The sequence below is a fragment of the Vulpes lagopus genome, chromosome 3 (genome assembly GCF_018345385.1).
Source record: "Vulpes lagopus strain Blue_001 chromosome 3, ASM1834538v1, whole genome shotgun sequence".
Lineage (NCBI taxonomy): Eukaryota > Metazoa > Chordata > Mammalia > Carnivora > Canidae > Vulpes > Vulpes lagopus.
This window is the reverse complement of record NC_054826.1, coordinates 141,108,816-141,122,275: the sequence shown is the minus strand read 5'-3', so window position 1 is coordinate 141,122,275 and position 13,460 is coordinate 141,108,816. Positions and strand designations below refer to the sequence as shown.

General features: G+C 34.3%; 1 protein-coding gene across 2 annotated transcripts in view; it reads right to left on the bottom strand.

Moving 5' to 3' along the window:
• DPYD (dihydropyrimidine dehydrogenase) overlaps positions 1-13,460 on the bottom strand; it is a 798,071-nt gene that overhangs the window by 383,911 nt on the left and 400,700 nt on the right. The gene's annotated exons all lie outside the window — the stretch shown is intronic.

Here is a 13,460-nt window from a genome sequence, read left to right as displayed (position 1 = left end):
TGACCATGTCTTTTTCTTCTCTACCGTTTTCAGTACAGCAGCAGGAATGCTGGTGGCCTAATTTCCTACCCTCATAGGGGTATTGGAAAATGCAGGAGATCATAAACCACAGGAAGACATCTAATTTGGAAAGTGGGGATGTACTCATGTGCAAGAGGAGATTCTTTTTTTCAGAAATAAAACTGGTACCAAAACAGTTAATGTCAAAACCTTCAACTAGCTCTCACAACTAGAAAATTACCTTTGCTAAAGGAACACTGTAATAATGTTACTTTGCATTATGAAAACAGTTATGCAAAGTGCATGGAACACTGAAGCAGAATAGGTACTTGCTAAATGCTGTCTCTTCCTGACTGGGTAGGTTATTAAAGATCTCATCAGGCCTTTGGTTTATAAAGTGTCTCTGTCTCTTTCCTTTTCTTCCTCCTTCCCTTTCTCTCTGTTTATCTCTGAAAGACAAATAATACTGGCAAATATTAAAAGGATGTATTTTCTAAGCCAAAGTGGTTACTAAATGGATAGGGCTAGTTAATCCCAAAGTAAGAACTCCTTTCCCTTGTGAGCCATCATTCAAAGGAAAACTTGTTTGAGCATAACTTTAATTTTACAGGAGTGTGTCTTATGTAGATAAAAATTGCCATGACTTGCATACAAATTATTTCTGGACCTCCACCATTTATAATGCAAAGCAAAGTTCACTTAGTCTGTAGAAAGGCATCAAAAACTTGTCAATTGAAAGACTAATGTGTCTTGAACACCTACAAAGAGATGCCTGACCACATCAAAGCTTTCAACTATGGCAGGCATCTTCTGCCAGGAACATTCTGGGTTTCAAGGCACATTTCTGAATATTGGTCAGTCCTGTTGTGAACATAATTTCTACTATCCTCCCGTGGAATTGTAATACTGTTAAAAAGATTAGCAAAGACAAAAGCTATGATGTACAATATAGGGAATAGTTAATTTGTGGGTGTGTCTGAATTTGAACAGAGGTACAAGAGGGGAAAAACACCTTTGATGTGATTTTCTCAGCTGTGTAATCATAGTTTAAACTGAATCAAGCAAATTTAGATTAGACTAAGGAAGATTTTCCTCACACCATGGATTGGTCAACACTGGGAAAAATCTAGATGTATTTTTCATATCTGAGGAATCTTAGAAAGTTCAGGCAAGTTTGTGTTTGACGCTAATAGCAGAAATGCATATGGTTCCATATCTATTTAGGTGAGGTAAATGACACTACTAGTTTTCCTCTCTTTTTAAGGTTTTATACTGAAATATCTAATCCCTTCAATCTTAGATGAATTTGTTTGTTATAATTGTAGCTATATTGATTAGGCAACAGCCCAAAGAGGCGGATATATACATGTGAGTTCAACTTGCATCTCTTAATTTATGTAGTTTAAAATAAATAAGGCATTGCTCTGAAATTCTTAAAAAGGTTTCTGCCTTAATACTAAAAAAGGAAATGATGATACAAACTTAGCGAGATTTTCCTTATGCTTCAAAACAAAAATATAAACCAAACCAAACAGTAACAAATATAAACACACACATAAAACTCTTTCAAATGAGAAGTACAGCTTCTTATAAAATATGTATTTTCTTTTATTTACAAAAGTACTACTGATGCACACATGATGTAATCTAAAATCTCTACTTGTAATAGGCAGTTGTTTTTCATATCATACATAAAAGGCTTTTGTTATGTTTTTAAGACTTTATACCACAGTGTGGTGCTACAGCAACCTAGCCTGTCCAAACTCACAATTTACTTATGCCCAATCAATGCATGCTTCATTTTCTGAAGTTTAAAATCCTGTTCACCTCTGTACCCTTGCTCAGACAACTTAAGTATTTCAAATTTCAGTTCTCACCATGAGGTTAATTCCTCCCAAATCCCATTCATAACCTCCAAATTCAGATTCCCAAGATACTTTAAGACCTTTGGATATGGATGCTTTGCTGTTAATTCAAACTCAACTGCTTCAAAGTTTATCTCATATTCTCTTCTAAAGAATATGTTACCCAGATTTTCAATTGCAGACAATACTGTTCTTCCAGTCATCCAATAGTATTATTAAATGATAGATGTAAGAAACAGCCTAGATTATGTTAATTATACTGGAATTAAAATTAAAAACTTAAAAAAAAAAGGAAGAAGAAACCTAGAGCAATGAAGATTAGTTCCCCAATAATACCACTGTAAAAAGGAATGTTATACTGGTATCGGACTGATACAGAAACTGATACAAGAAAAAAAAAATGTACCGACGTGAAAGAGTATTTATTCTATACTAAGTGAAAAAATAGTGTGTTAACATTATATGTAAGTCCAAAAGTTTTCAGTAAAAAATAAGTAAACAAATAAATAAATATTTAATTATATTTATTATAATAGTATATTTATGTGTATTGTTATATGTTTTTAGGTTTATCCATCATAAAGAGTAAATATCCATATGTTAACTAGTGTTATCTGAACTGGGATTGGGATGACCTTTAACTTTTAAATTTTTGTTCCCTTTATTTTTTATACTTTCAACACTGAACATACTTATATGAAACAAATAGAATTAAAGGCATACTAAAACAATTTTTCTAAAAGAATCAATGAAAAACCAGTAAGGGAAGATCAAGGTAAATAGACTACTCTTAAGCTTCCTCCACAGGTTGTTTCAAATCAACCCTTTCAGCTATATTTAATACTATAGATAAATATAAAAATATTTAGAACTAGAACAATCAAAGAGATGATCAACCTTAAAAGCTTTATTTTATAAAGAGAAAACTAAGGGTAAAGGAGGTTAAGTACTTATAAGTTATTCAATTAGTAGCAAAGCCAGAATAAAATGTGCAATTTTCTATGTTTTTTGGTCAATTTTCCTCCTACTACCTTAAGCCATCTCTCAGAAATAAAATGGTTCTGTCATTCTTCCTCAAAAATACTTGATACCATCTTGCCTCTGCACCCTTTCCCATTCCATCTCTCTCTTCTTCACTTACTATAAAATTTCCCAATCTGGAGCACTCCCTGGCCACTGTAGATAAATAATTTTATCTGGACTACTCCCAGGGCATAAAAAAGTAACATTACATCATTTTTTAATTACACTGAAAATATCTGGTTAGATATTTAATAACTAATATGCTAAAACTTATCCATATCTTCAGGAAACCAAATTTATTTTCATGGCATATACTGATTGCTTATACAATGTAGTGCCTAAGAACTTAGACATAATTCTTAACATTCATATTAAACTATTTTTGTTCATGTATTTACTCAGCAGGTATTTATTGAGAACTTGACATTATAGAGATGAACAGAACAGACAAGTCTCTGGAGCTCCCAAACAGAAGAATGCAAATAAAGCTTCCAACCAACTGACACACGAAATTAAAACCACAGATAGTTCATCACACTGCTACATGTCTCCATGCATTATTTAATGTATTTACATAGGCCTAACATATAACCCAAGTCCTTCCTCACCCATTAAATTACTATTCATCTTTCCAAACTCAGTTCATTCATGCAAGTATATGCTTCTTGGGGCATTTCCTTAATGAGTTCCATATTCTTGTCTAATACTTCTTACTGTCATCTCTTACTGCAATTTAAAACATGCCTGTACCTCAGGAGTCATCATACTGGGCTGTACAAATGATTTTCTCTTCAAACAGAACATAAGCAAAAAAAAAAAAACAAAAAAACAAAAAAAAAACAAACAGAACATAAGCTTCTTGAGGGCAGTGATCATTTCTTATTCAAATCAGTATCTTATTCAAATCAGATCATATATTATTCAAATCAATATCTCCATTAGAATTAGAAATATATGTAATATGTGTATGTGTTATATATTACAGTATTAATAATTATATGTAATTTAATATATATAATTATATATATTATAAATTATATATAATTTAATAATTATATATTATCATATATATATATATATAGGCCACTTAAAGGCCACTCTGCTCTCTTAGAGACAAAGATAAATAAAATGGCTTTTCCACATGGCAACCCTCAAATATGTTTTAAAGAACTATCATATTCTATCCAAATCTTTTTCTCCAGGCTAAACATTTATAACTTCATAATTATTTTTCACAATTATTTTGAATTCTCATTGTCCTTTGTTGGATTATCTCATGTACCTTTTATGTTCTGAAATGGAGAACTATGCTAACATAGTTGAAAGAGTTAAATACAAGAATTTGAATTTATGTGATTTCCTCCTTCTTCCTTTCCCTTTCTAAAACAGGAACCGTCTTTACTATGTACGTTACCACGATTTCTTTGATTGTTCAAAATAACTTAAAGGAAAAGCAAAAACAAAACAAAACAAAACAAAAAAAAGCCCGCACAGAATCAAGAAGCAAAATTGATAAGAACTGAGAAGAGGACAGAGTGGGGAGGTAAAAATAGAGATTAAGGAAAAGTGAGATGTCCAGTAGATTTTTAGAGTGTAAGGTAAAAATGATATTTCTTTCATAGAAGCCATGTCAGGCATTAAGATACATTGCAAATGAGAGAGATGTCTAATAATGACTTTTTAGAAAGTTTTTTTTCCCTCTCAGAATTTTTTAAGGGGAGACTGAGTGAAGAATTTTAAAAATTCCATGTAAAAAAATTATCTGCATGACATGCATAAACCATATGAGAGGTCCCAAATTTATACGGGTTACATTTAAATTTTCTCATTTCATTTTCACCTACAAAATCCTTCAAGGCTCCTCACTACCTGCAGAATATAGCATCAGCTCTTTAGCATTATATAACTCTAGCTGTGACCTGGGCTCTTCCCCACTCTTCATTCTTTCTAATACCATCTACTATTACTCCCTCACAACATTTTATATTTCCAGTTATTAACCAATAAACAAAAAAATATCATTAATGTATCTATGCATTTTGACTTGCTTTTTTATTTCTTTTCCTAAACTCTCCTTTCCTGTCAGACTTTTCTGCTTGAGAATTTCCACCAATCTTCCAACAGTCAGTCCTGTTGTCATCTTCACTACAAAACTTGACTGGCTATCTACACACAAAGTTGTTCCCTTCTCTGTTTTGTTTGTTAACATGTATGTGTCTCCTACCTAATTTAATTTCAGCACCTAGCATAAGACTTGGCAGAAAGACGCTCAAAATATTAGTCGAATACATTACACTAGTGACCTTGCCTTGGTCTCCTTTTTACATCAATTCTCAGTAATGATAGTCAATTTAGATGAAATAATCATCGAATGTATTCAAGATATATATTCCATTTCTCTATGATTCAAATCTAGAGTAACATTCAACTTTTACCATTGGAGGACTGTTGAGTTTAGCAAAAGCACTAAAAAGAGTTATTTAATGCAATAGTAAATAACTACTCTCATCAATTAAGTTCCACGGTGAGTATATGCATCCTATATCAGGCACATAAAGTGACATAAACATTTACTGACCTCACAATTTTGGCAGGATCTAGCTTAAAATGAAACATTTTTCTGCCCCACGTGATTTTTAACTCCTGGCTAGCAGTAGAGACCAGCCTCAGATGGCTATGAAGAACAAGGGTACAGAAGTATCTCATGAAACTCAGGAATGTTAAGCTCTAGGAAAGGCTGTGAATCTTCATGGAAAGCCACATAATCTCTCTCTCTCTCTCCTTCTCTACTCTTCTATGCACATCTGGTTTATTCTTGTCTCTGCCAACTGGCTTCCTCTGATTCTTTATGCAGAATGGTTGCTATTCTATAGGTCCAGCTCAGTTATTTTTAACTCTACATATTAAAAACATCTGAAGGTGTTTTTGATGTCCTGAAGATAGATTCCATATTAATTACATCAGAATCACTTGAGTACAACTCAAGCAAATTCAAGTAGTTTTTGGATACTCTCCAAGGAATTGAACTACACATCCAAGACTGCCTTGAGAATTAGGAATTAGGGGGAACAATTCTCAAGTGAGAAATTCAAGTTTGGCCATGAGTGCATTACATGTCTATCTTACTGAAATAAATGGCTACCAGGGGCATATTCAAGAGAATAAAGTATTACTATAAGGGGAGTAGATATTCTAAAAAGGGCCTATATAGGGAATTTCATCTGCTTATAAAGTATCTATTCTGATATTCATCATTACATTGTCTAAATATTGAGGTCTACTGTAAAAATATGACAGTTTATTCTCAGAATCAGTAAGATACTTGCCTACTTGTAAATAATATTTATGTCAGGCCCAGTGAGAAGTGTTTTGTACTTACTCTTTCCATATGATCACAACTCTTCAAATTAGGCGTTACTCTCCTACTGAAAATGAGCAAAGTGAGGTTCAAAGAAAATAAGCAACTTCTCCAAAGACAAGGAGTCAATAAATAATAGAGTGAGACTTGGATTTAAAGCTACTACAGCCTACATTATATCAAGCTGCTCCTATTTACATAAATATTCTTCCAAAGAATTAATGTCCTCAACATTGGAAACTGATCTGAAAATTATTCATGATAGTTTGATTAAACACACACAATACATGTACACACATGGAAAATGTATTACCAAAAATAAAAAGCATATTCTGATCAGATATTGATAAGATAATCAAATATAATGCCTTTCATTTCAGAATGAAAATAAAAACAAATATAATCTTAAAATGGCCTAATTATTTTATTATTACATTATTAGTACTCTTTATCACTGGCATTCTACTATACCTGGCTAGGTCATGGAATTATACACAGAGAAATTTGCATGTATAATGGTTAGTTGTTGAGGAAAAGCAATTCACATCATAATTATGTATCCCAATTGCATTTTTCCCTAATTTGTTTTACTAGAATGAAAATTAAAAAAAAAAAAGCACGCTGTTAAAAGCAAGACTATTGGTAGTGTTATATTTGATTGAAGAAGAGAAAATAACTACTACTATGTTCCATCCAATTTAAAATTATCAAACAGCTTTCACCTACTCATTTTATTTATATTTCATTGTGATATAACTACAATTGTCCCTATCTTGGGGTACAGCTGCTCTAGAAGCATCCATTCTGAGATTATTTTAAGGCAAAGAATAAATAACATTGTATAGCTACTTATGACTAGATTAATTCATAGGCTGGATTTATGCATTAATTAACTCCAGGTCAGTTACTTTGCCCTTTGAAGAAATATCTATTGAGGGGAAAAACTTGCAATGCAGAAATTAATTTGGATTAGCTGCTTCCATGGTGGAAAGGCCTAGGTAGGTGATTACAATTATGACATAAAATCAGGTGTCATTTCTCCAGAAATTACAATTTGTAATGAAAATTTCAGAAAAGATAGGCTATAGAAAAGTTTCTAAAAAATAATGATCCCATTTTACTCACTTCTTTAAAGGATTATATTCACATTGCTCTTAATAAGATATTTGTAACCTGAGTGCAGAATAAGGCTACAAAATTAAACATTAATTCAAATCCATATGCTCTTTTCTTCATCTAAACTTTACCCCCACCTTCAACTACCAGCTCTTAAGCAACTTACAGTGGTATCATGCAAAAATTCCTCTTCTTCAACAACAACAACAAAAAAAATATTCCTCCCCCACTTTTCCCCACTTAACTTTATGACACTATCATTCATTCAGCTTAAGCCCAAAATCTATTTTTCTTAATACTACTTCTTTCATTCCCTATTTTTCTTCTAACAGCAAATCTAATGACCCTATCTTCGAAATATATGAATCCATGTACTTCTATCTATACTCATTGCCATCATTATCTCGGGACTATTTCTGTTTTTTTGTTTGTTTGTTTGTTTGTTTTGTTTTTTTCCATTTTCCTTGCCTCCTACTAGAGTCCACTCTTTATTTTGCACCAGAGTCTTTTAAAAACACAAATCTGATTGTTTAAAATATTTCATTTATTTCTCATAGCATTTAAAAAAATATTCCAGCGATTTCAGCCTACAAGATCTTCCATGAGCTGGTCCTGTCCCCCTATCCAAATTGATCTTACGCTGCTCTATGTTAATACATCTATCAGTCACATATGACTTCTACTAAACTCTAGCTTTCCCGGAGTGCTTGCAATTGCTGTTCTGTCTTCTTGGATGGTTTTTTTTTGTTTGTTTGTTTTTGTTTTGTTTTGTTTTTTTAATTCTGTTTCCATTTAAACTTTACTCCCACCTCCGGGTACCAGCTCTTTTAGCAACAGCTATGGATTGAACTGTATTCCCCCAGAATTCATATGTTGAAGCCCTGACACCAAAGCGGTATTATTTTGAGAGTGGGCTTTGAGGAGTAGCTTGAGTTTAGAGGAGGTCATGGAGGTGAGGCCCTCATGATGGGATTAGTGCCTCTAGAAGAAGAGATACATGTGGGGACACAGTGAGAAGGCAGCCATCTATAGCTAGGAGGAGAACTTTCACCAGAACTCAACCATGCTGGCACCCTGATCTCAGACGTTCAGCCTCTAGAACTGACAGAATATAAATTCCTAGTGGTTAAGCCACCTAGTTTATGATATCTTGTTATGGCAACCTGAGCTGAAAAATATAGCAACCTAAGGTAGAATCACCAACAAGCAAGTGAACTTATAAAATGTGCTTCCTAAATCTCATGTGCCCCATGATTTAAAATGTTTCCTAGCCATTTTCAATCTTTCAGTGATATTTATGAAGTGTCTACTATATGGTAGGCATTGTGCCCAGGTGCTAAAAACATAGCAGTAAACAAAGTACATTTTCTGGTTGCATGGATTTTATATTCCAAAGTGATGGTGGGAGAAGGAATCAAAAACATAGATGAATGTGTGTGTATGTGCGCGTGTGTGCATGCCTGTGTGTATGTGTGATGTTGTGATTTATAATAAGAAATATGTATTTGGTTTTCATACAGTTTCTAGCTCCTGAAACACACAGGATTTCTTGAGTGATGAGAGCAATGAAGGTATCTTTTTTTATGTCAATGGATGAAGGCACCTAAGGATGGGGGCTGGTTACCAGGAGACTCTGCCACATGCTTCTAGGGTTGGAAACTTCTGTCCCATCCCCTCCACCCCCTGACCTCGAGGGAGATGACAGGTGCTGGAGGTTGAATCAAGATTTAATCAATTGTGCCTATGTAATAAAGCCTGCATTATAAATAAATAAATAAATAAATAAATAAATAAATAAATAAATAAATAAAAATAAAAAATAAAAACATAAGGACAAGGTTCAGAGAGCTTCCAGGTTGGTATACAGGTGGAGATTGGGGAGAAAGTTGCACCTGAAGAGGGCATGGAAGCTCTGTATCCTTTCTGCATACTTGCTCTGCACATATTTTCCATCCAGCTGCTCCTTAGTTATATCCTTTTATAATAAACCAGTGAGCTAGTAAGTAAAAAATATCTCTGAGTTCTGTGAGCCACTCTGGCAAATTAATTGAACCCATTGAGGCAGTCATAGGAACCGCTGATCTATAGCCAGTTGGTCAGAAGTACAGGTAACAACTTGGACTTAGGAATGCTATCCTGAGTTGGAAGGGGTCACTGGAACCTCTGATCTACAGCTTGTTGGTAAAAAACACAGGTGGTAACCTGGGCTTATAGCTGGCATGTGAAGTGGCAGGAATGGACAAAAGGTGGGACAGTCTAGCAGAACTGTGCTTACTTGTGAGATCTGATGTTGTTTCAAGGTAGATAGTGTTGGAATTGAGTTACATTGTAGAATACCCAACTGGTGCCCCAACTGGTGCTTTCTGGCACAGGGAACCCCTACCCCTCATACACATACATTGCAATTGAGTCCAGGAACCCCAAATCGTGTTTTCAAGTGTCTTCTCCTCAGAAACAGAATGCAGAGTATATGCAGGTTAGGCAGTAGTGTGGCTAGGGGCAGGGATAGTTTCCATTTCGTGCCCATGGAGGTTTCTTTAATAAAGTAACATCTGAGCATATATGAGAAGGAGGTGAGCAGAGTCATGCATATACCAACAGTGTTGGTATACTCCCCGACTTTGAAATAAATGGTTAGATTTATCAGTTGAGCTACTGCAATAACATTGGTTTCTTTGATCTTCTACTAATTATAATATTCATTAAGAAAATACCACATAGATATTAGAGGCTCTAGGTCATAAAATCCAAAGGGTCTATTAAAAGGATAAACTACTGAATTAACTTTAAGAAGTGGTTTGTAAGTTAGCCAAGGACCCCCCAAATAATAAATAACATGTTGACAAATTTTCAAAAGTGTCAATCAGTAAGGTAACAATTGCCATAGTCGCAGGCCCAGGGGCAAAGGTGGTGACACTGCTGACAAGATGTCATTGACTAGTGTAAGAAAAGCCTGGTGACCAGCACAGGGTGGTGCCTGACAGCAAATCCATGTAGCACAAAGAAGTCAGCATGATCAAGGTAAGAGTGATGAAGGTAAATAAAAGAAGCTGACATTTAAGAAAGGTGACAACAGCAATGTTAAATATTAAGACTTGGAATAAAAAGCTCAAAATTGTAAGTCAACAACCTACCAGGCAATACCTGCTTTTGTGTTAACCTATTAACCCTTGGATTTCTAGGAAGAGAAGTCTTTAAAATAGTTTAAAGTGGGGGAAGGGATACAGGAAAAAACTAATACAGTAACTCAGATGTGATTTCTGGACTCTAAATAGGTCAGTTGGGGAACTTTGAAACTCATTTGTCTCACCTTTAAAAAAACTATTGTAAAGGATGGCTGGGAGGATTACAGGAGAAAAATTATGATGCACTGGCAAGTTCATTTTTATCCTTCTGTTTCCATGATAACTGTACCCCACGACCGGTTTGAGTAGTCTAAGTAGTTATTTATCATCAACGAGCCAAGTGAATCTGTAAAGTCTGCTTCCTAAACTTCACGTGCCCCATTATCTAAAACATTTTCTCAGCACATTCAATTTTTCAGTCATAGTTATCAAAAGCCTGCTGTATGGTAGGCATTTTATTGGTCAACCACCTACTATCAGGTAGGCATTGTTCTAGACACCAAGGATAAGGCAGAGAACAAAGCTGACAAAGAATCACATTGAAGGCTACATTCCCATGGGATGTTGTCTGGCATACAGTGACCATGCAATGCATGAGAAGTGATCCCAAAATGAGGTAAGATCATTTTGAGTACTAGCTGCATGGATTATACAAGTCCAGTGCCACTGTTCTCATCCCTACTTTGGCACAGAGTTCTATGACCATTGGCAGGTACTTCCCTATGTGTGCTGCCTTCCATATGCTCAACTGAAGCTCAACCAACAGACACCATGAGAAATGGGCAGGATGATTATTGAGAAGAAGAGTAGGGCCGAAAATGGAAAAACCTGTGTTTTAGCCCCAGAAGGCCAGACCATCAACACTTCATGATAGGCATTATTTTCTCCTGTTCTTTTCTATGGATGCTGTTCTCTCTTTATCTCTTTGGGGATCTTTAACATATCTATTTTTAATTCCTTACAGATAGTTCTATTATTGTTCTTTTCTCCTGAATTTTCCTATGAGTTGACTTTTAAAATCTGTTCCTCAGCTTTCTGACCCATATGTTAAGTGGTTGGATCAAGTATTTCCAGGGCCATTGCCATCTCAACAAAATTTAGCACACATTTTCTAATTTGTAAAATGAGAAAAAAGTTACTCTGGCAGGCATAATTTTGTATGATGTGAATATTAAGCCTCTAAAAAAGATAATCAGCATATTATAGGTATTTGATAAATCAGATGTTTTATTTTTAACATACATAATTTGGGTTTCAGAAGCATGAAAAACTATAATTTAATCTTTTTTATGGATAAAGATAGTGAGGATAAAGATAATGCATTTGAGATTTTAAACATTAAGTCCTTGAGCTGAGAATTTCACTTCTGTGCCTACGTTGTGCTATCTCAGAGCCATAAGTGAGATAACCAAAAGGCAATGTGAAATCCCGAAAGGTCCAAAGGCAGAATTAATGAGTAATTAAATGAAGATTTGAACCCAGGTCTCCTAACTTTTAGGCTTTCATTGTACCACCTGTATCTAGGTATTTTTCAATCTAATCCATTACAATTTATATAAGACTCAACTTTAGTAAATCACTGAATGTAGAGGAACAAAGTTCTGATTAAAATTTTTGCATTTAAATTTCCACCAGCAAGCTAAAGGTTTTCAGTGCTTTGTTCTCTGTGATATTTTCATGAGGGCCACATGGCCCCAAGCATCAAGGTGTTAGAGATTTGGCATGGAATTCTTAACACCTATACCCCATTTGGACCAAGCGACCTTGCAATGGCTAATTTCTTTCATACTCCCTCAGCACCTACTGAGGTCAGGTTCAGTATGGCACAGATCAGATTTTTCAGTTATTTCTTCTAACCATTCTAATCTTAAGTTATCTGCCTGAAGTAGCAATCTACTGCTATATTGGTAAGGATATATTCTGCCTTTATGGAGACAATTTCATTCTAAATTACTTTTCAGGTCAAATGCTGCCATTTAATAAAGGTTTGGAACCCTATATAAAGTCAATAAAAGGCATTAAAATCACTTATTAGTCATGGTATTTTCTTTCCCTATCACCAACTAGATAGTTTTGTTTTCATAGCTCCATTGGACATAGGCTCAGTCCTCATTTTTTCCCTCAATCCTTTTACAACATATAGATATCATAAAAAGTAATCCTTCATACACAAAAAGCTACACATTTTTACAAATAAAGATTTTACTAGAAAAAAAGTCAGGCTTCTGATCCTTAATAATTATTTTAAAATATTTAGCTAAGGAATACATCAAAAATTAACATTGCTGTACCATCAAAAAGATAAACTCTATAGATGTCTACAGGGTTTATTGAGTGGTTATTTAAAATACTTGAATAGACTTCATTTTTCAATGACTATAAGCAAATTTAAATTTATTACTTCTCACTGAAAAGGATAAAAATGATATCACAGGCACTTTTGATTCTAGTTCAGTCTAAAGGTGTAGTTTACCAATAAGAAATTGGGCTGAAGTCATTTCAATACAGTGATCCTGACCAAGTGGAAAAACAGCATGGAAACAGCATTTAGCCATGACATACTTCAATATTATTTTTTGGAGTCTATCACTATCTCAAACTGAATCCATTATGATTTAAAACTGTCTTTTTATTGATATTCATTGTTTTTCAACCTGACAGTGGCCAATGATTCATATCAATCTTCTTTTAACATAGGAATTAGAGAGTTTGCAATATATCTTAAACTGAAGGACACTTTTTCAATAGGTCTCAAGATTTTAATACAGTTGTCATTTGAAAAGCCTTACCTCCTCTCAGTTGGAGAGGGGTTTAGAAAAGAAGCCAGTTCCGTCAATAAGATTGTTTTTATCTGAAGCAGTGAGGGTTTTAAAAATTAGTATGACATATCGATGAGCCTCTTTTTTAAAGGCATTTTTATTTTCTAAGTGCAGGAACACTGCAGTTGGCTGTCAATCATTAAACCACAAAATG